This window comes from Eschrichtius robustus, chromosome 12 (genome assembly GCF_028021215.1).
Source record: "Eschrichtius robustus isolate mEscRob2 chromosome 12, mEscRob2.pri, whole genome shotgun sequence".
Taxonomy (NCBI): domain Eukaryota; kingdom Metazoa; phylum Chordata; class Mammalia; order Artiodactyla; family Eschrichtiidae; genus Eschrichtius; species Eschrichtius robustus.
The window spans coordinates 75,849,877-75,874,187 of record NC_090835.1 but is presented as its reverse complement, the minus strand read 5'-3'; the positions used below and the strand labels follow the sequence as shown (position 1 = coordinate 75,874,187).

The following is a 24,311-nucleotide window of genomic DNA, read 5'->3' as shown; positions in this document are numbered from 1 at the left end:
ACAGTATGGAGGTTCCTTAAAAAACTAAAAATAGAATTACCATATGATCCAGCAATCCCACCACTGGGCATATACCCAGAGAAAACCATAATTCAAAAAGACACATGCACCCCAATGTTCACTGCAGCACTATTTACAATAGCCAGGTCATGGAAGCAACCTAAATGCCCATCGACAGACGAATGGATAAAGAAGAAGTGGTACATATATACAATGGAATATTACTCAGCCATAAAAAGGAATGAAATTGAGTCATTTGTTGAGATGTGGATGGATCTAGAGACTGTCATACAGAGTGAAGTAAGTCAGAAAGAGAAAAACAAATATCGTATATTAACGCATGTATGTGGAACCTAGAAAAATGGTACAGATGAACTGGTTTGCAGGGCAGAGGTTGAGACACAGATGTAGAGAACAAACGTATGGACACCAAGGGGGGAAAACCGCGGTGGGGTGGGGATGGTGGTGTGCTGAATTGGGCGATTGGGATTGACATGTATACACTGATGTGTATAAAATTGATGACTAATAAGAACCTGCAGTATAAAACAAACAAACAAACAAAAAAACAACTAATACTAAACTTTCCTTGGGTTATTTGTATGGAAATATGTTAATAGAAATGTTTCAGACATTACATGAATTTCTAAAAATCTTATATGTTCTCGTATAATGTTATAAGTCATAATTCTAGTTATTACTTTAAAATATGTAACTCAGAAATAACTAAATTTCCTTGTCAATTGCATTATTATGAACTTTCATCAAATCTTTAACCGTGGTCATTTTTAAGTCTTTTGTCATTTACAGACAGTTCTGGGTGTACTCTGATGCTTTCGCAAAAATGTCCCTATAAAAGGGTTTCATCTTCAAGGAATTCATGGAAAAGACTCTGACAAGTACAGGTTTCTGGTAACTGACTATACTGCTGAACTGAATGAATAAGCATTTTCAGAACTCTAATGGAAAACTGATGAATTCATAAAAGTGCTAAAAAAAGATCAAGATGAAAAAAAGTTAATTACATGGGACTGAGTGAACTGATGAGGATGATTATAATTTTTGTGACTTTCTGTTTGAATAAAAAAGAAAAAAATCCTCCCCCCACCCCCCCAAAAAATCTTTCTATTTCTGGAAAAGTATTCTCTCCCTCAAGCTGGCAGCTTCAGGACACATGCTCATTGAGGGAAAATGAGGGACCTATGGCACGTCAGTTAAAATTAACCCCAGCAAACAGTGGGGTGAAAGAAGTTGAGGCAGATCACCCCACAACCACCAACATGCACAGATGTAGGAAGAAATCATCCCACAAAGGAAGGAGGAGGGTTCTTAACCCTGGTGTGCCTTCTGTCTGTCTGGTGAGGCTTATGGATCCCTTCTCAGAGTAATATTTCAAGATGCAGACTATATTGAAGATTTTTTAAAATACAGTTATAAAAATATTTAAAAATTGTAATATAGTTATATATGTGGTTCTTCATCAATGCATTAATATACTAGATGTAGTGGTGAGTCTAGTAACTACTATCATTTAGGAGATAGTAATCTTTCAAGATACCTGCAAATGTAATGTGATAAACAATATTTCTACTGGTAACATTTCCCAGGCACTGTTAATACTACTGTGGTTGGTGGCTTTCACTCATAGATTTAGGAAATAATAAATTTCAATTTGAGTCTAGTGAAAATAACATGCAATTTTTTTTGTATCCAAGTTCACGGGCCTCCGTCTCCCCAGTTCTCCCCAATTCTATCCACAGATCCTTTAGGGGTCAGTCCATGGAGCCCTTGTACTGTTGGGGTCCAGGACAGTTGTTCAACATGTGAAACAAACTCAATCCAGTAACAAATAACAAAGGGATTCTGAACATCTGAATATAATTCACAATATATTTTTAAACTTGCTAAGCACACAATGGCCATTTCTACACACTTTGTACTTTTTTGCAATGCAAAGATGCTGAAGGTGCTGCCAGATGCACAGGATGGTAGCAGCAAGCTGTCAATTTCAACAGTGCAGAAAGGATACTCTTCACTATCATCAAAGTTATCAAAGAATGCCCTGAGGGAGGAAGGTGAAGTATAACCTAGTTTTCTGCAAGCTTAGTAGAGGACAACAGAAATGAATTTTACAATTTAAAAAACCTGACACTGCAGTGGAAAAGCCCATCAACATTCTGCACCTTGGACCGGAGTGAGATACAAAGGCAAGTTTCATCTGATAAACATGCAGCAGTCCTTTCTGGAAAGCTTAGTCAAAATTCACATCTTTATTCTCCCAAATGTCCACTGTAGAAAATAGCCACATAATCATTTACTTTTCTAGTTTTTACATGAATGCTTGGAATTGAATAGACATGTAAATTAACACCTTTTTCTATACCCACTTCTGGGCTATCCTGCTATAGGTTATTGAACCTTCATATAAGAGTCAAGTAACTTAGAAACAGCCTCTGGTGATCTAAGAATAAAACACTGCGTTTCGTTTTTAAGGCCAGCTCAGTGTAATTAAAGAAAAATTTTATTTTTACTTAAAACCACATCATTCTGAAGTGGCAGTCACATGTGCTAGAAGCAAGTGGTGTCGGGAAACTGCGTAACTGGTTTCGAACGCAGTCCCATCTTCTGAGAGATTTGTGCCACAACACAACCCTTTTCCTTAGGAAAGAGGTGAAGACTTTTCATTTAGTTTGACCCTCTTCTATCACTTCTTTTCACTTATCGTTCTTTTGGACAAATTAGAATAAATTTTTCTTGCTTCATTATGTCTTCATAGTCTTGCCTTTAGAACACCTTATTTACCTCTCTAAATATTTAAGTTCTTTGGTTTTGCTTCACTTAGTAAAATTATTTTTCTATGAAGGTTTGTCATTATTTAACTTTTTCTTAAACTTCTAATGAAAGCTTGCAAATTTTGTTAATGATTCTCATATCATTAATATCATAATTTTTATTTAACAGATTACATTAAAATAGCATGATATATTAAACAACTGTAAGTTATCATACTAATGATAATGAGGGCTTGATTCAATGATCATTTATTTATTCAAATAAGCCTGTGATGGAAGGGCAGGGTAGAGGATTAAAGAAACACAAAAAAAGCCCCACACAAGTGTATAATATGTCCCAGCTCTCAAGTAGCTGATAATCTTATTGGAAAGGCAAGACACCTACATCTGAAATAATCTTCCAAACTGTAGTAAGCATTATCAATGTGCATGAAAATAAACATATGCTAGCATGGATATTTACAGTAACATTAAGCCCCTTTTACAATTAATGATTATTGCTATTATTATTACTATTAACTATTATAAAATATAAATTAAATTAATATTAATTATTAATATACCAAAGCATATGATATGATAAAAACTGTAGTAGCAGCTAACATTCATTAAGTGCCTTCCCTCTGCCACACACTTTACACAGTCCTAATCCTTCTAACACAATCCTGCCAGGTATGTATTATTATCCCTATTTTTAGAGAGAATGTAAGACACTTGCCCAACATTGCAGTTTGTAAGCAGTGAGACAGAAGTTTGAATTCAAATCTCTAATTCCCAAGCCCATGCTTCTCATCTCTGTGGGTGGAAACAGGATTTTTGGAAGGTCTGATTTCTGTAAATGTTTCCCATGCCAAAAAACAGCAGTTGAGAATCTTAAAACACTTTCTCCCACAGCAAAAAACCTCATTATTCCATCAATTACAATTCTAAAATTTTAAATCAACTTATTATAAGGTATTTTTGCTGAGAAAAGTGAAGCACATTATTGTAAATCTATCACTATAAAAAGTAGGGAGGGACTTCCCTGGTGGTCCAGTGGGTAAGACTCCGGCTCCCAATGCAGGGGGCCCGGGGTTCGATCCCTGGTTGGGGAACGCATGCATGCCGCAACTAAGAGTCCGCATGCCGCAACTAAGAAGTCTGCATAATGCAACGAAGATCCCGCATGCCACAGCTAAGACCCAGTGCGGCCAAAATAAATAAATAAAATAAAATAAGTAAATAATTATATTAAAAAAGTAGGGAGAAATATAAGTAAGGAGAAATACATTGGCACTGGCTTCAAGAAAAGGAGCTGGGGGCCTCCCTGGTGGCGCAGTGGTTGAGAATCTGCCTGCTAATGCAGGGGACACGGGTTCGAGCCCTGGTCTGGGAAGGTTCCCACATGCCGCGGAGCAACTGGGCCCGTGAGCCACAATTACTGAGCCTGCGCGTCTGGAGCCTGTGCTCTGCAACGAGAGGCCGCGACAGTGAGAGGCCCGCGCACCGCGATGAAGAGTGGCCCCCGCTCGCCGCAACTGGAGAAAGCCCTCGCACAGAAACGAAGACCCAACACAGCCAAAAATAAATAAATAAATAAATTTTAAAAAAAGAAAAGGAGCTGTGGGAACATCGTAGCTGAGAGCAGCATTTTAGTCTTTTCCATGCAAGACTTCAGGGAAAGGAGTCCTTTAAACAAAAAAGGCTGGCCGAGGTTCCATAATGAAATAACTTTGGGAAACGTTACATATCACATACCCGTCTCAGTAATTCATGATATACATCAGACCTCCTGCTTTTTATTTATTTATTTATTTTTAAAGTCTTTTTTTTTAAAGTAGAGGGAAGGATTTTTAATTAATTAATTTATTTATTTTTGGCTGTGTTGGGTCTTCGTTTCTGTGCGAGGGCCCTCTCCAGTTGCGGCAAGCGGGGGCCACCCTTCATCGCGGTGCGCGCACCTTTCACTATCGCGGCCTCTCTTGTTGCGGGGCACAGGCTCCAAACGCGAAGGCTCAGCAGTTGTGGCTCACGGGCCCAGTTGCTCCACGGCATGTGGGATCCTCCCAGACCAGGGCTCGAACCCGTGTCCCCTGCATTGGCAGGCAGACTCTCAACCACTGCGCCACCAGGGAAGCCCTCTTTTTTTTTTTAAATTTATTTATTTATGTATTTTTTTTGGCTGTGTTGAATCTTCGTTGCTGTGCATGGGCTTTCTCTAGTTGCAGTAAGTGGGGCTTCTCTTGTTGTGGAGCATGGGGTCTAGGCATGCAGGCTTCAGTAGTTGTGGCACGTGTGCTCAGTAGTTGTGGCGCACAGGCTTAGTCACTGCGAGGCATGTGGGATCTTCCCGGACCAGGGATCGAACCCGTGTCCCCTGCTTTGGCAGGCGGATTCTTAACCACTGTGCCACCAGGGAAGCCCTGAAGTCTTCTTTTTTTTTTTTCTTTCTTTCTGTATGGGCTCTTCGTTGTGGTGCACAGGCCTCTCTCTAGTTGTGGCATGTGGGTTTTCTCTCTGTAGTTGTGGTGCGCGGGCTCCAGCACGCGTGGGCTCTGTAGTTTGCAGCACGCAGGCTCTCTCGTTGAGGCGTGCCAGCTCAGTAGTTGTGGTGCGCGCGGGCTTAGCTGCCCTGTGTCATGTGGGATCTTAGTTCCCCGACCAGGGATTTAACCCGCGTCCCCTGCATTGGAAGGCGGATTCTTTACCACTGGACCACCAGGGAAGTCCCCAGACCTCCTGCTTTTTAAAAGTCACTGTTTCCCACACTGACTTTGCCACAGAACCCTCCATTCTCTCCCAACTCCACTCCCAACACCTATTAACTCCTGTGGGTCTAGAGCAGCACAGCTGTCCAATAGAAACACCATGAGTCACAAGTGAGAGCCACACATGAGATTCAAAATGTTCTAGTAACTAAACTTTTTAAAGTGTAATTTGTTGTAATATACAGTTGATCCTTAAACAATATAGGTTTGAACTGCGAGGGTCCACTTATACACAGATTTTTTTTCCAATACATTTATAAATATATACATGTAGAACATCATGAACAAGACTTGTACAGAAATGGATAGCCTATCCTTACATAGGCATAAGGTGAGTGACATATAATACAAAATTAACAGTGCTTGTTTTCTTACTATTTTATAACTTTGCTTTCAAAGAATTACATTACTGTGGGACTTCCCTGGTGGTCCAGTGGTTAAGGCTCCGTGCTTCCAATGCAGAGGGTGCAGGTTTGATCCCTGGTCAGGGAACTAAGATCCCACATGCCGTGCGGCACGGCCAAAAAATTTTTTTTAAAAATTAAAAAAAAAAAAAAAAAAGAATTACATTACTGTAAAGTATGCCTCTTTCTCTCGTAACTGGAGAACCTGCACATCAGCCTATCATAATAGGTAAGTGGTTTTTTAGAAAAATATAAGTGTTTCCAATACTGTATTATGAATGACTATAATACTATATGCCATAAACATTTTCTAATGAATGGTTCATTCATTCATTCTATAATGATTCATTCATTCATTCATTCATTTTATAATGATTCATTCATATAATGATTCATTCAGCCCACAGAGGCTGGGCTTCTGTGAAGCAATCGTATGGATGACACTAGGCCACCATAAAGCAATCATACTGCTGCTTTTTCTTTACCAATGCATGAACCACTATACCTATACATAAATATAAATTTCTTTTTCACATTATCTTTTCATTTTTGATGTCTAGTGTTAGAAATACATGTAACATCTATAGTGTTTTGTATTATATAAGACAATATTGATGTAGGTACTGACAAGACAATTCATCTTGTAAACAGATGTCATAAACTTAACGGTATGGATATATGCAGTATAGTACTCTAAATAATGTATTTTCTCTTCTGTATGATTTTCTTTCTTTTTTTTTTTTTTTGGCCTCGCTGCGTGGCATGCAGGATCTTAGTTACCTGATCAGGGATTGAACGTGAGCCCTCCGCAGTGGAAGTACGGAGTCCTAACCACTGGACCGCCAGAGAATTCCCCTGTGTATGATTTTCCTAATAACATTTTCTTTTTTCTTGCTTACTTTTTTTGTAAGAATTCAGTATATAATAAGTATAACATACCAAATATATGTTAATTGACTGTATGTTATCAGTGAGGCTCTCTTCAACAGTAGGCTATTATTTAAGTTTTGGGGGGATAAAAAGTTATATGTGGATTTTTAACTGCATAGGGGGTTGGTGCTCCTAACCCTCACGTTGTTCAAGGGTGAACTGCATTTTATTTTGTCCAGAATACCCAAAAAATATTTTGGACAAAATTAAAAAAAAATTTATTTAGTATTTATTTAATCATTTCAACATGTAATTAATATAAAATTAATGAGATATTTTACATCCTTTTTCTCATACAAAGTCTTCAAGACCTGGTGTGAACTTTATACTTAGAGCACATCACAATTGGTGCATTTCAGGCACTAACAGCCATATGTGGTTAGTGCCCCCCAAATTGGACAGTTCCCATCTAGAGACTTTTATAGAACTTACTTTAGGAAACACACTGGCCTAGAGGCTCATTTTCCCCTTGTTAGCCTTTATGGACAGCCACAAGGTGGAAATCTTTAAGATTTAAGAACAGTTAAAGAGGTATGAATAATATTTACCCTAATTATTTACATATGGTTTCCAAGAGGTTTTGTTTGTGGGATTTTTTTTATGGAAGGGGGGGATGAAGGGAAGGGAGTTGCCATAACCCTTGTTTTCACCAGATTCTAACCCCCTACACACACACACACACACACACACACACACACACACACAGATATAATTTGGAAAAGGAAAAAAGTTGAATATTAAGTATCAGTTCCAAAGATAACCCTAGTCTAGCCACTGGACTGAAATAATCCTAATCTTCTAAGAAGCAAAGTTAATTTTACATGCTTCTTACATATTTAAAGACTTTAATATATATTTCTAAAAGTAAGTTTCTTCTATAGCGCAGGGAACTCTATTCAATATCCTGTGATAAAAAATATGAAAAAGAATATATATATGTATAACTGAATCACTTTGCTGTACAGCAGAAATTAACAATATTGTAAATCAACTATACTTGAATAAAATAAATTTAAAAAATAAGTTATTTCTTCATGTTTGTGTAAAATGATCTTAAATACATGAGAAAAAAATCCAATAGTAAATTATTTGAGGAAAAAGCAAACAAACAATTTGCTAAAAAGAAACTAAAACTGATGCTGAGAGCTCCTGAACCAGGTACTCCCACATAAGCCTCACAGCTGACAAACAGACCCACTTTTACAAACAGGGAACTTGCTGTAGGCTCTCAATCACCTGGGAGCCTGTTAAAAATCCAAATTCTCAGGCCCATCCCAGACCTACTGGACCAGGAACTCAGGGGGTGTTAAACAAGCCATCCAGGTAATCCTGATGCACACTCATGTTTGAGAACCACTATATCAACACAGAACTAGTATTTAAACCCAATCTGTCCAACTCCAAAAGCTATATATTTTTTAGAAGTTTTTTGGGGCCTTTTTTGGAGAGGGGGCTGAGAATTTTTGTGTGTATGTGTGGTAAAATACACATAACAAAATTCAGCATCTTAACCATTTTTAACTGTACAGTTCAGTGGTATTAAGTACTTTTACACTGTTGTGCAACCATCACCACCATCCATCTCCAGAAGTCTTTTCATCTTGCAAAACTGAAACTCTGTACCCATTATATGCTAACTCTCCCTTTCCCCTCCCCCCAGCGCTTGGCAACCACCATTCTACTTTCTGTCCCTATGAGTTTGACTACTGTAGGTAACTCATATAAGTGGAACCCAGTTTCACCCAACACCCTCAACTGCAGAAAGTTTGGAAAGTACAGAAATGAATAAAGAAGAAAATGAAGATCACTTATGATTCCACTGCCTAGCAGTAACTGCTGTGGACTGAATTGTGTCCCCCACAAAACTCATGTTGAAACCCTAAGCTCTAATGTGACTGGATTTAGAGACAGGGTCTCTAGGAAATAATTAAGGTTAGATGAGTTCACAAGGGTAGAGCCGTAATCCAATAGGGCTGGCGCTCTTATAAGAAGAGGAAGAGAGTCCAGAGCTCCTGTGAGGACAGCAAGAAGGAGGCAATCTGCAAACCAGGAAGAGGGCCTTCCCCAGCAAGCGAATTGCCTGGCACCCCAATCTTGGACTGCCCAGCCTCCAGAACTGTGAGAAAATAAGTTTCTGCTGTTTAAGCCACACAGTCTATGGTACAGTTGACCCTTGAACAACTCAAGGGTTGGAGCTCTGACCAACTGAGCAGTCGAAAATCCGCATATAACTTTAGAGTCAGTCCTCTACATAGGCAGTTACTCTGCATCTGCAGACTCAATCAACTGTGGATCATGAGTACTGTAGTAGGTATTCCGTGAAAAAAAAAAAAATCCGTGCATAAGTGGACCCATGCAGTTCAAACCCATGTTGTTCAAGGGTCATCTGTATTCTGTTATGGCAGCCCGAGCTAATACTTTGGAACATACTTTTTCAATCTTTTTCTTTAGTATATTTTTATTTTTTAAAGTATGTTTTATATTTAAACGAAATCAAAGCCCATATGCCTTTTTTCACTTTCCCAGCATTTTCTAAACCTCCATTCTGCAGACCAGTGTTCAGCAGGACACTGATTTTTGGAAAGTGGGTTTTAAAGTGACGTCAGGTTTCTACTGCTAAATTTCTCAGTCTTTTCTATACTAAACTGAGAATGTCAAGATGGGAATTTTTTATATTTGATCTCTTAACTGTTTGGAGGGAGAACACTGTATTACATCCCCTGCTGTTCTGATAAAAGTATACCACTGGACAACTAACAGGAATTTCAAGGGGCATTGCCTAGTCTTGGAAGGCAATACTGACTGACAGAAATAATTCACTTACGACAAAAAGTCAATTTCATTTTCTAAAGGAGCCATTCACTCATTCATTCACTATTAGCAGACTAGTCTAATTAAACACTGCTTTAACATTTTTTTATAACAATAATTTTAAAAAGTAGTGATAGTTAAGCTCCAAATTAGTGAGGCACTGTTAACTCTTTGTATGCATGGTCTCACTTAATCCTGGCAAACTTCCTCTGCAAGGTGAATCCTCAATCCAGAGAAACTAAGGCACATGCCCCCAGAGAGGTTACATAATTTACTGGAGACAGCACAGAAAGGAAAAGAGCCAGGATTGGAACACAGATCTGTCTGGTTCCAAGGCTGTTATTAACTACAAGGATTCTTTCTCTCTTAGTCAAATAACTGCCTTGCTTGAAAAACTTTATGATTTTTTTGTACGTAAAGAAAAATTCAAATACTTTGGCCTTGCATTGAGTGCATTTCACAAACTGTTATCCCAATGTCCCATTCCAGCCTTCCTTCTTTTCTCTCTCCTCTTTGAGAAACTTCTCACTTCATCCAAAGAAGATTCCCCACTGTCTTGCCCCTCTTATATACTTCTCACTTAATTTCTTTCTTTCCCACCTAAATTCCTCTGCTTTGCCATCTTCTCCTGGTCAACGAATTCCTTAGGTTCCAGTTCAAATTTCATTTTTTATATGTAACCCTTCACTGCTCATTCTCTCACGCCCCACATCCCATCCATCAAGAAATCCCATCGGCTATACCTTCAAAACAGATCCAGAATCCAACCACACACCACCTCCACTGCTACCTCCCTAGTCCGAGCTGTCATCGCCTCTCATCTGGCCTCTCTGCTCTCCCTCTTTTACCCCCTGCATCTATTCTCACCCCAGCCTCCTGAGCAATGCCTTTAAAACATAAATCAAAACCCTCCAATGAATCCCCATTTTTCTCATTGTAAAAACCAAACTCCTTTTCTATGTTCAACTGTGAATAACCATTGACTAAACAACGGCCCCCACCCCCAGCCCCAAACCTCTCTGACTTACTTCTGATTCTAGCCCTTGCTGACTTCCCAGGCCTAGAACTCACCAGGCATGCTCATGCCTCAGGCCCTTTGCACTGGCTGCTCTCTGCCTGGAATGTCATTCCTTAAGATAAGGCTCACTCCTTACTTCTTTCAACTCTCTGCCCCAAGGATCATGACCTACCAGTGACCACCTTCCCATCCCCCAGCATTCCACATCTTCCTTGTCTTGCTTTATTTTTCTCCCTATAACTTACAAGTTTACCTAGGTATGCTGTCTGTCTTCTCATGAGAGTCCTGCTCATTGAGGCATCTTGGAGCCTAGAATGGCACCTGGCACATATTAGGTACTCAACAATATTTGCTGAATGAGTGAATGGATGGACGCGCTCACACACTTCGGTCAAAGGCTCTCTCTCCTTTGCTCTCATTTGGCACTTATCACATACTGCTGTGTACTTTTCTGCATGTACCTATTATCTACCCAGCTAGATCACATGTTCCTGTACCCTCCAAGTGCCCTGTACAAAATCAGCATTTAATAAATATTTGATGATGAATTATCAGTGCAGTGGCTTTTTCTTTCCGAATAGATAGTTACAGTAATAACTTTTCAAAACATGACATTCCATTTAGAAAAGAAACATTCTGGAAAGGAAGGAAAAAAACAGAATATTTTTATTTATTTATTTATTTTTGGCTGCGCCACGTGGCTTATGGGATTTTAGTTCCCCAAACAGGGATTGAACCCAGGCCCTCGGCAGTGAGAGCGCCGAGTCCTAACCTCTGGACTGCCAGAAAATTCCCAGAATATTTTTAACTTTAAATTAATCTTAAAAGGATGGAAAATATTTTGAAGGTATATACATACAATGCATATACATATACCAAATCCATGTCATGCTCTGAAAATAAATTATTTGCTTTGTGACTTTCATGTATATTATATCCTGAAGACATACTTGAGAGTCAAGCTCAAGGTAACATTTGGATAGTAGGGTAATTTGGAACATAGAACATATTTTAAATAATGAGTTGAGAATTTATGTAATGTATGACAAAAATAAAAGGTTAATGTCAAATAGGTTTTATGTCACATTTTTTGATGTAATATCAGTTTTAGTTGGGGAGCATCTAATTGTAATGAAAATGTGTTCTATAAAACAATTTAAGTTTACATGTATGTATAGAACTAAAGTATTCATTTACATGAAGACTTTAACATATTTCTCTATATTGTTCATTTTGTACTGCATATCCAATGTGCATACTTTTGAAAAACAGTTTACACAACTTTTTAACATTAGATGCAGATCTTTTCAGTCATCTTGACTGTAGCACATGCATTATTCTCTTTGTGAGTATTGGTGGAGAAGACACGTAAACAGACCCCTGGCAAGACTTATGGTGATTTCTTAATTGATTATTTATCTCATTTAACCTTAGAACCTTAACATGACAGTGCAAATGAAAAAAGAATGTACAGTAATAATTTGGTACTCATAAAATATATTAAAAAGATAAGGAAATCTTCTCTGGTATGCACAGGTTTTCACATGGCACAATGTCCATTTTACATTTCTAGGTAAGTTAAGGCCCTCCCCACTCCTCTTTTTCAAACACAGTTCCCCAAATTTCATTTTTCTTTGATTATTCTCTTTGGACATTTACTTTCAGATTGTTTTACCTAGGTAATATATGCTGTAACAGAAAATAATTCTAAGTATACCATGTGACATAAAAATCAGACTGATGAAGAGAAACAAGGAAAATAGTTTTAAAAATTGGGGGAAAAAAAAACCCAACAAACCTAGAGGAGCAAAGAATTAGGGCAGTAGCTGGAGGGAGGAGTGAGCTCAAAAAAAAGAAATCATGTAGTGAGGTGGATGGAGTTAGAGTCTGTCATACAGAGTGAAGTAAGTCAGAAAGAGAAAAACAAATACAGTATGCTAACACATATATATGGAATCTAAGGGGAAAAAAAAAAAAAAAGGTCATGAAGAACCTAGTGGCAAGACGGGAATAAAGACACAGACCTACTAGAGAATGGACTTGAGGATAAGGGGAGGGGGAAGGGTAAGATGTGACAAAGTGAGAGACTGGCATGGACATATATACACTACCAAACGTAAAATAGATAGCTAGTGGGAAGCAACCGCATAGCACAGGGAGATCAGCTCTGTGCTTTGTGACCACCTAGAGGGGTGGGATAGGGAGGGTGGGAGGGAGGGAGATGCAAGAGGGAAGAGATATGGGAACATATGTATATGTATAACTGATTCACTTTGTTATAAAGCAGAAACTAACACACCATTGTAAAGCAATTATACTCCAATAAAGATGTTAAAAGAAAAAAAAAATCAGTTATTGTTTACCTTGTAAATTAGATCAGTAAAGTGAAAAAAAATACCTAAAATAAATAAATAAGCAAGCAAGCGATCTTGAGGTTTATGGATAGAAGTAGCTCCAAACATCTCTAGGTGTAAATCTGCATCTTTTAAGTGTGATCACACCTAGAGAAAAGGGGCTGGACTCTCAAGATCTTTCCAATCCTGATTCTCACAGATCTGGAGAATCAGAATACAAATAGGTCAGTTTATTCTTACTTCCTATTCCTAAATATATTTCTTTGCATTTCTAGGAAGTATCAGAGTTAAAAAATCTAAATGTAGCAGCATTCATTTTTATTTTAAATCCTAGGAGAAATACTTCCAAGTTAAAACCACACAATCAAAAACTTTTACTCTCAGTAATCAGGAGAAAAAAAATCTGATTTTTTGTGTGTGTGTGGATAACAGTCTCTACACATGGAATGAGTTACTTCTAAATCTGAAGACATTTCTCCACATTAAAAAAAAAATCTATTATTCTACTTCCCAGGTTAAGTCCAGTTTAAAAAACTAAACTTCGTTCTAGAAAACTTTCTTTGACAGTAATTTAAATTTTGTATGTAATACCTTTGTTTGTCAAACACAAATATAAAGATTTTAAATTTAATCTCTCAATATGGCATCCAAGTTTCTCCAGCTCTACTACTTATTGAGAAATGACTACTGAAAAGAATTATAACCTACCCTAAGTTATTTAATATTCATAAAACTTTCACGTACATTACACTAAAGCTAAACATTCAACAACTACGGCATTTTTTTTTTTTTTTTAAATTCAGGGGAAATGCTTAGGGCTTTAAAAATTATTGCTAAAAATCAACTGATGGTGGTGGCCCTAACACTGTAAAATATTATTCTAAGGAGAGCTGAATACCAACTCTACAATAAAACCCAAGAAATCAGATAAATAAACTGATTATCTTTTTTTAAAAATTACAATAAAAGTCTGAAATCACTGCAGGCGACTGTTAAAGATGGGTGATTTTAATACATACAATAGCAGTCTTAACACTCCTTAGTTATGTTTGAAACATTTAGTCTACATAACAAATTTTGAAAGTCTCTCCCATATGACATTTACCACAAGATTTTGAAATTCTTCATCTCCCCAAATTAGGCTTACCACTAGTAAGTAGTGAGAGGGCTGGTTCTCACTGGGAAAGAAGGAAAATTCAGGTTAGTTCTGGCAGCCTTGCATGAAGAACTCATGCACTACCTCAGACTGTTCAGGGACTAACTTAACGATCAAGAGCTGTAGGTCAGCCCCAGTGAACTAAAAAATCCACAGTAAGAATGTTTCATCATCTTTTATTACTGTTGTCCATCAGGGCTCAGCTTTCTCATAGGGTCAAAAAGAAAAGGAAAAAATCCTTCTGACACGTTATTTTACTGGCCTTATATTCAACCTACAGTATGGCCTCTTTAAAAGAATGTTTCTTTAAAGCGAATCACACTTTGTACATTTTAGATCCAAATCTGTACTTTTATAACACTGACAACATTCCAAGCAAGGGAACAACTTGAGCTGTACCATATCATGTTTAATTAAGGTTCTAGGTGTTCTTTTTTCCAATTAGGATTTTTGCTAAGTGAAGGATATGATTCATAATCCCTGATTGCTCCCAAGTATAGAGCTTGGGAGCAATGCTACGCATGTTTGACTCACCATACTATGCAAATAAAAAACTGAATTATCTGTAGGAGCAGAATAACTGCTCTGACCTAAAATTTGACTATCGACATAAGATTCTGGGTTTTTTGATCACCACTTTTATTTATCAATAAAACACTACTTTTCCCTCTTCCTCCTATTGAAACAAAGGTCATCCAATTTTAATTTTAAAACTTCAAAATGTTTAACTAGTAGGCAGTCATTTGTAGATAAAATCTTATACATGGGCTTAACACCAATGGCAAAATGTATGATTCATGGACATGCAGTATATATTCAAATCCCAGCTCTGCCGCTTAGTAATGTAACCTTGGGCATGTTATTTATCATTTCTAAACCTCAGTTTCATTATCTATAAAACGGAGACAAACCTACCTACAGGGTGTTGTCAGAATTTAATAATACTAAACACCCGTCAGGGTCCGAAATAATGTTAAGGTTTAACAATATTCTTTCTCCTTTCCCCCATTTTCTTTCTTGTGAAAATGTTACAGTCACAGGTTGGGACACCTGTGACACATGTTTAATTTCTGATGCTACAAGGAAGCACCCTGGATTTTAGTTGAACTGAAATAAGCCTTTCCTAGAAAGGCAATACCATTCATACCTCATTCCCTCACATTTAGGATTTTTATTTCAGGTAATACTAATGTTCAATGTGTTTGCAAGATAAGCCAAAGAACCCACAAAAACAGAAAATGCTCAATTTTCCAACTTTATTAAAAAGAAATTTATAATTAAATAACAACTATATAAATTAAAGTTGATGAGGATTACAGGGAAGGGGAACCTGGGTTTCAGATTTGGTACAGTGAGGTCTCAGGACCTTTTCCTGAGCGGAAGCACATATGAGGTAAGGGGGAAAAAAGATCAAGCTGCCTCTCCCCAAGACCTCTTTCTTCCACGTTCCCATACTGGGTATGTTGCCAGCCCTGAGCACTTGTGAACTGCACTACACATGGGCAAGCCACCCCAGCAGAGCCGCCTCCTGGGCCCATCTCCATTCAGCGAGGGACCACTTACAAGGTTTCCCTTTTAGGGCTTTCCTTTAAAGTCCACACCTCCTTCCTTCTCTGTCAGCTCTCCCACTTCACATTCATTTAACATCCCCTACCCCCGCCCCGCTTTCTGCCAGCCCCCTCACCCACTGTATTTTCCACTTCTACCCTAGAACATTATTGATCACGAGAGAACCATGACATGCAGATGGAACTGGTATGTTGCTTAATTCATGTTGCCCCACTGCAGCTAAGTACCATTCCTTTCATCCATCTTCCCCACATCTGACACTTTCCACAAATTTACTCCCTCAAACTCAAAACCTTTTGCCTCTGCCCCTGACAAATGACCTTGCTATCTTCTCAGGAAAGACCACAGACCTCTATTTTGAATCCTATCATCTACCCTGCTCTCCTCTTCTCTAATTTTACTTTAATGTTACTTATTCTGTAGACCATTTGGGGAACAGAGGAACCTTATGAAAAGATGAATGACAGCAGTCTGAGGAAAGAATAGAGAAAGGGAGGTTAGGGAGAGTGCTACAAAGTTCCACTTGGTATTATCTGAATTTTAAAAAAATGACTTTCCCTTATTTCTCTCCCTTTAATCTGATTTTTCTCTTACCCACAGAGATCACAATGTACTATAAGGCCTTGCTGATTTCTACCTATCTCAAAAAATGGTTTTTTCTTTGGTTCCCATCATTCTACTCTACCTGGGCTGTCTAAGTATTTAGCCAGAAAATGTTTACCGAGTGCCCAGCTTGTTTTAAATGCTATGCTAAAGGCTTAGAATAAGTGCGTGAACAGGGAAACATAAGATTTCATGGTCCCACTCCAGGACCTCTGTGTCTACAGGTGACTGTTATGCCTACTCAAGTTTGGGACCATGATAAGAGGGGATACTGTCTCTTTAGCCTCAATAATTTGAGATATGCTTTCTAAACCTTTCTTCCATAGAAAATATAGTACTTTGCAAATAGTCCAAGGCAGTGTGCAAGTAACATCTGTACCTGCCACAAACCTTTAAATGTTAATTCTTTTTCTTTCTTTCTTTTTTTTGGCCGTGCCATGTGGCTTGTGAGATGTTACTTCCCCGACCAGGGATTGAACCCGGGCCCTCCTCAGCGAGAGCGCAGAGTCCTAACCACTGCTCTGCCAGGGAACTCCCGAATTCATTTTTTTTTAATTGTGGTAAAACATACATAAGATTCACCATTTAAGTGTACAGTTCATTAGCTTTAAGTACATTCACATTGTTGTACAACTGTTGTCACTATCCAGCTCCAGAACTTTTTCATCATCCCCGGCTGAAATTTTCTACCCATTAAGTCACTTTTTATTAACCAAAACTGATTTTCATGGTTAAATTCTTCGCCCCCCACCCCCATTATCCTCTCTTGCTTTCCTACCCAGATAACATCCCAAGGTTCATCACTAATCACACCCTTGCAACCACCCTCAATTCCCTAGCTCCTCTCTTCCTATCACACCTGGGGGGCCAAACTCCAATCTTGGTTGAACTGATCACCTGGCTGCTTTTGCTTCCCTTGTTATAGCTGAACATTGGTGGCAGAAAACCACACAACTAACTGGGTCGATTGGTTTCACCTTAAATTCAGACCTCCCCCCACCTCCAGCCACATCCAGGCATTCAATAATGCCCAGCCACCCTATCTGGTGTCCCAGTGAGTTCACTTCCTGCTGTCCAAGGTGAGGTGTCCTCCGCATCTCAAACCATCCACACCCTTTCCTCCTTTACTTTAAGTTGCTGGCCCTGCCTCAGACTTCACTGAGAAAACAGAAGCCACCAGAACTGAAAGCCCTATATTCTATCTCCAGTTCCTAAACCTCCTTGCACTTGTGCCAATTTTTTGCCTTCTCTCCTGCTACACTGCAAGATGACTGCAAGTCATCTTGCTCCCACCAAAGGAAAACGCTCTTCTTGTGTTTTGAATTCCTTTTCTCCTTCTGAAGAATTTTGCTCCTTTGGCAGGAATTCCCTGGTGGTCCAGTGGTTAGGACTCGGCGTTTTCATTGCTGGGGCCTGGGTTCAACCCCTGGTTGGGGAACTAAGATCCCACAAGCCGTGCAGCGAGGCCAACAAATAAATAAAAAAATAAAGAATTTTGCTCCTTTGGTAGTCTTATTTCTCCTTTGGTAGTCTTCTGCATTAGTCTCTCCCTATTAGATATTCTCGCTAGCCTACTTGAAAATGCTCTTCTATTTCCCATCATTTTTTAAAAATGCGCTTCCTTGATCACATCTCTCTCTCCAACCACTGCTGTGCAGTTTGTCCTCGCTTTACGAGAAAACTTCCCCAACAAGCAGCTTACATTCACTTCACTCCCATTCTCTCAATGCATTCCAACCTGGCTTCCATCCTCATGTGCCACTGAAACTACTTGTCAAGAGAGCCAAATCCAAGTGGAATTTCTCTATCCTCACTGTTTAACTTCTCAACAGTATTTGGCAGAGCAGACCAGTCCTTCTTTTCTTGAAAGGGATAATTCCCTCTCCTGCTTTAATGCTGAACCTTCTTGGTCTACTTTAACCAAGCTTTACACACTGGAACTTTTAGGGCTTGATCTTAAGTCTTCCGTGATCACAAATGATCTCAACCAGTTCCATGACATACTATCTCTATGATAGTGACTCCCAAAATTTATGTCCACTCCACTCAGCTCAACTTGAATATTCACTGCCTACTTGACTTTCCACTTGGATGTCTCACAAGTTTTTCAAAAACCTAAAAGGTTCCACATAGAACCCACCCTTCACACCTCTCCCTCTCCTAGTCTTCTCTACAAGCAATTGGCACCACCAGCCACCAAAGCTCAGGCCAGGAATCTGAAGCCATCCTTGATTCCTCCTTCTCTCCCTCCACAGTCAACCCATGAAGAAAATACTCCTGATTCAACCTCCAAAATATATCTGAAACCCACCATCTACTCTGCTCCATCTCCACTGCCACTGTACTTGTCTAAGATACTATCAGCCTTGAGCTGACCATTGCAATAGTCCCCTAACTGCCCTCTCTGCTTCCTCTCTTGCTCCACAGAGCAGCCAGTGATATTTAAAAACAAAAACATATCATTGTCCTAATTAAAGTCCTACAATAGCTTCTCATTTTCATTAAAATCTCAAAACTCCCACAAGCCCTAATATAAGAGGCCCTGCTCTCTCTCTCTCTAGGTCACTGCATTCTCCTGCTTTTCTCTGTTCTAACACCCGCGCCCTTCTGGGCCTTTCAGGTCTTTGCACTTGTTCCCAGGCCAAGAATATCTCCCCAGCTTTTCACATGGCTAGCACAAGCTCATGTGTCAAGTCTCGGCTCAAATGTCACCTTTTCAAAAGGGACACTCCTTGACCCTTACTAGCCAAAATAGTCATTCCCTACAACACACTCTTTTAGACCCACCAGCTTATTACCTTCTTATAAGTTTTCTTCATCTGTAATTATCTTGTTTGTGTTTACTTATTTCCTGTTTTTCCCACTATACTATAAAGTCCATGAGAGCAGAGATCTTGTCTGTCTTGAATTTCACTAAAGGCTACTTTAAAATAAAGAAGCTACTCTTTCCCTCTGGGCAGGTTTATTTTAGATTTCCCCTCCTTTCAAGCTTTATTGGATTTTAGTCAAAGAAAATAATTACTCTGGCATTTACCATGAAAAACAAGGGGAGAAACACCACATGACACAAATACTAGGACTCCACCCACTCACTAGTCTAGACTGGACACAGACTGCACACAGGTATCCAACAGTTGCCCCTTATAAAACTTCTCAAAATGTAGAAGGACAGAGGAACGTGGATATACACAAAGATAATGTAATTTTGACACCTGCATCAAAAATCAAAGTTTTTCAACCATTCCCCCTAGCAATCACTAAACACTTTAGAATAAAGAAAATCTTAGAATTTTAGAATAAAGAAAGAAAAGCACAAAATAACTAAAATACGTGGTCCTTGCTCCAGAGAAGTTAATGATTTCCTCACTGACTTGGTTCTCTCTCATTTTGGTCTGGTTGGCTATTCATTACCTGCTCTGGATGTTTCTTCCTGACCTTCTGTGTCTTTAATGCATACTCTGTTCTTATCAAGTCTCATGTTTAGAATAACTTCCCCATCCTACTTCCCAAAACCCAAAAAATACCTTCCCAATTGAAAATCAGAAAGACCCCTTCCTTTCAAGGATTTCTCTCTAGGTTTTTATTTCAGGATATTTCCTACCCTATTCCTAAATTCTGTATCAATCCTAGATTCAATTCTATCAATATTTTTGTTGCATAGCTGTCTTGACTAAACTAGATGGCCCGGCTAGACCTAGAAGCCAGTATGTTATGTAACTTCTAGTAGAATGAAATTATATACTTTTAAATATGTACTAAGATTTTAAAGGCTTGTGATACTTAAGCTTTCTTTCTGTAAGAAAATCATTTCAAGGATTTGATAAATGGCAGAGGAGAAAAATAAAAATAATGTGAGCAATAAAACTGTGCTGAAACTCAAAATGATATAGACCTCAAGTCTCATGTTCCAATTCAAGAGAGCCAGCAGCACAGTGCATAGTGTAGTACAGTGATGTTCTCAATGTGTATCTGTGTCACAATGGAATCACCTGGAGAGCTTTGGAATAACACAGAGTCCTACATATTTGGATTCAGGGGATCCCGGATGAGCCAGAATTTCAAAATTGGAGGGAGTTAGGGGCATTGAGAAGTTGAAAGTCTGAATCTTAAAACTGAGACTGCCTAACACATTAGACCTTTTGAAAAAACCCCCACTCTCCCTAACAAATGGATGTCACAAATCTGTGTTTTAAAACATCTTCCCAGTTGATTTTGATGCTCAGATTTGGAAACCACAGATACAGAGCCAGGAACATGGCTTTTGAGATCCACTGTCAATTCTACCACTTAAAACTTCGAGACCTTGAACAATTCGAATATCTTGGCAAACGTTATTAGTTCCTTCCCTGGTAAATATATACAGTTCCTGGCATACAACAGTGTTCAACACATGGTAGGTCTTAAAGAGCCTAAAACATCCACTATAGTATTTGTAAACACAAGCACACACCTAATGGTGCCACTATGTTATTTTATCCACCAGAAATTAACTATTTACTTTCCATCTCGGTGGACTCCTAGAGAGATCAGAGCTTTACTGACTTCTTCCTCCTCCCAATAATCTTTTCAGTAACAACTGAAAACAAAGTTAAAACCCACACACACCTTGATAAACAGCTACTACAGGACAGATAAATACTTATATGACTGCTTCTAAGGAAACACTTTAATGAGTGGGGGAACTGAGAAGTCTTATACTGATCAGAAAGAGATGAACCAAAATATAGTGTTTTGTTTGTTTTTGTTTTTAGAAAGGAAAAGGAAAAAAGTCTCCGGGGTGTTTCAAGGCGAGTTTAATTTTTCAGATCAGAGTTCTAATAAACTATCGTAATTTACTACCATTTGGAATAGGGGATATGAAAGCCAAAAAGAAGTTTCAAATCACTGGAACCCATCACCTTCCCACAATTTGACAACTAAAGAAAAGTCTCTCCAGGGTTGTGAAAACACAACCAACTAAAAAAACTAACATAGGGGACCTATACAGAACCACGCTACTGGAAGGCAGACAGACACTGTCCTCGACTCTTTTTTCTGCAGTTTTGTAACCTGGTTCGACTTTACTCTCAAAATGAAGTGGAAGAGGATGAACGAAAAGCCTCCATGCCCTGCCCGAAGCCGGGCCAGGGAAAGCAAAGCCGTCCAGGTTCAAGCCGTAAGAAGACGACGGGAAGCCCTCACCTCCAATTTTGACTGGGGCGGGGGGCGGAGGGGGCTGCGGGTTCAGGGAGGGAACCCCTCGGCTGCAAGGCCCGACCCTCAGCCCACTTCCTCCCTCAACGCAAGTGGTAAAAGGAACAAGATGCCGCCGGCCCCAGCCCCTTCCCGCTCCGAGCCGGCGGCCTCGCCTTTCGGGTCTGGGGGCACTGGAAAAGACCAGGCTACTCGGCCCCGGGCCCAAGTACAGATTTCGGCCCCCGGAGCGTAGCCCCCACACCCCGGACCGCCTGGAACTGCGGGCGGCGAGGCGTCCCCAAAGGGCGCCGCCCGCGCCGCCAGGGAAGATGGCGCCCGCGGAGCAACTGCGCCACCAGCCCTGGCGACGGGCCAGGCCCAGCGCCATTTTAGCGCCTTCCAACTGCCACCCCCCACCCCGCCCCGCACAACCCCCGCAAGATCCTGCGTCCGGGACGATCCGGGGGCGCGAACCGCGTCGGGCCCGCGCACTCTCGGCCAAAAGAGTGCCACCGAGCCTCTCGTCTCTTCGGACTGGCTGCGCAGGCCCCGCAGGAGGCGCCTGGCTGGGCCGAGGGTCCTCCGCGCGGCACAAGGACTCGTCCGGGCCAGGCCGCGGGTCCTCTGCGGTGCTTCGGGCCCAGGCAGCGAGGCGACGGGGAAGGGCCAGTCCTGCCGGCAGGCGCGCGCCGAGAACCGGGCCGGACCGGGCACCGGGCCGGAGACGCCGGCCGGCCCCGAGCTCTCCCAGCCGCGGCCGCCCGCACAAGCGGCGGGAAGGAGGAAGCCAGAATGAAAAATAAACCCCGTGCAGCCGCCGCCGCCGCCGCCTCCCTCCCACCCGCTCCCCTCCCCCTCTCGAGACGCGGGGTCCATTTTGCCGAGAAGAAAGAAAATGCGATTCACACCCAAGAGCTTCCGAGAGAGAAGAAACGAGGGGGGGAAAACCGAGGGGAGGAGATTGGAAAAGCTTATTTTTCTTCCTTGCTCGCCGTCACTCCTGGCCCTCCCTGCCCCTGCTCGTGGCCCCGCCGCGCCGTCCTCCCCTCGCCGAGCCCCGCTCCCTCCTTCCCGGTTCCCGGCGGCTCCGGGGTGGGGGGGGACGGAAAACACACTCGCACTCGCGCACACAACTAATTTTAAACCGGCTCAATCAATGAGTCATTAAACGGCTTCCCTCCCCTCTCCTCCCCACCACCAACAGCCACGCCATCCCCCTTCCCAGGCTCTCCCTCTCCCCGCTCCAGAAATTTGCATCCGCGGAAAAGAAAAAAAAAAAAAAGGCGCCGGGGCCCCCACCCCGCCTAGGCGCCCCCAGCCCGGCCCCGCCGCCCCCTGCCCGCCCGCGCCCCCGCCCGAGACACTGAACTTGGTCTTCCCGGGGCCCGGGCATCGCTGGGAAAGGCATAAACACTCGATTCCCTTTTTCTCCGTGTCCATTAAACATCCACCCACCACCACCATCACCCACCCACAAACCCACCCCCCCCCCCAAAAAAAAAACACAGCCTTAGCCAATAGCTCTCTGGGCTGAAACCTAATATCCTGGTTTTGGCAACTCGGTGTTTAATTTGCTCCTCTTTCTTTTCTGTCTGGAGATATATCTCCAGCCACCCCCCCTCGCTTTTCCCCTCCCCGAAGGAAAGAGGCAGAGGAAGGAGGTTGTGTGTGTTTTTTTTTTTTCTCCTTGAAATTTTTATCACAAAATTATAATACACTCAAAGGGAAACTCACCGTCATGAAAAAGCAGTGCCTTGTCAACGGGGTTTCTGCGCCATCGCACCAGGGGCGGCGGCGGCGGCGGCGGCGGCGGCGGCGGCGGCGGGCGCGGGGCGCGGGGCGCGGGCGCGGGAGCTCCCGGCCGAGCGGCGCCGGCCACACGCGCTCCGCTCTCTCTCTTGCTCACCCCCGCGCCAGGCGGCGGGCGCCCGCTCCCCGCGCCCGCCCGGCCTTCATGCTCTGCGCCCGGGCAAACCGCTCGCCTGCTCGTCTACCTCCAAACTTCGGTTCTCGCCTAGCAAAAAATGTGAAGATTAGGATTTTTTCAATTAATTTTTTTTTTTTTTTTTTTTTTTTTTTTTAGAAAAATCAAGCTCCAAAGCTGATAATTCCTGTTTCCTGTGGGATTCTTTTTAACTTCAAGAAATGCAGTGGTTTATTCAAGAAACAGGGTTCTTGGCTTTTTTTTTTTTTTATTTTTAAGATCTACAAGATGCGTGCTATTCTCCGCAGGCGCCCTGCACACGCACGCACACACACACACACACACACACCAGTTTTAGCTGGGGGGGCGCCGATGGGGGGGTTAAAAACAAAAAACACAATATTTGTTTAGAACTCTAATTGGAACATGTCCCAGTACACACTTTTTGCATATGCTTTAAAAAAAACACACAAAAACGAAAATATAACTTTTAACTTAGTTATTTGGCAAATAACTGATTCATTCCAATTTTTAATTCTACTAAGCTTTCCTTTGCAACACCCTCTTTCCATTCCAAAATGCAGTGAAACCTTATCTGTAAACCTGTATGTTAACATTAAAACAAAAAACAACAACAAAAAAACTTCAGCAGCCAAGATGAAGGTGAGGAGCTAAGTAAGTCACTCTCAAAACTCCAGTTCCCACTGCTTTCTCTTTATTGCAGATAATTGTACTGCCACATTTGTGGAATTTTCATGACGTGATCCCCAGTCTTAAAAAGAGAGCTTCCCAAACATCCAGTGAAATAGAATAGGTTAAAAAAGAGAG

At 41.0% G+C, this 24,311-nt stretch overlaps 1 protein-coding gene across 2 annotated transcripts in view; it reads right to left on the bottom strand.

Moving 5' to 3' along the window:
- Positions 1–23,358, bottom strand: part of BICRAL (BICRA like chromatin remodeling complex associated protein) — an 81,627-nt gene extending 58,269 nt beyond the window's left edge. The window contains exon 1 of one of the 2 annotated variants that reach the window (XM_068558426.1): positions 23,294–23,358. The gene's annotated coding sequence lies outside the window, so the exon portion shown is untranslated. Of the gene's footprint in view, positions 1–22,928; positions 22,966–23,293 lie in introns of those variants that run through there. The other variant, XM_068558428.1, reaches the window with a different exon arrangement.
- Positions 23,359–24,311: the final 953 nt, after the last annotated feature.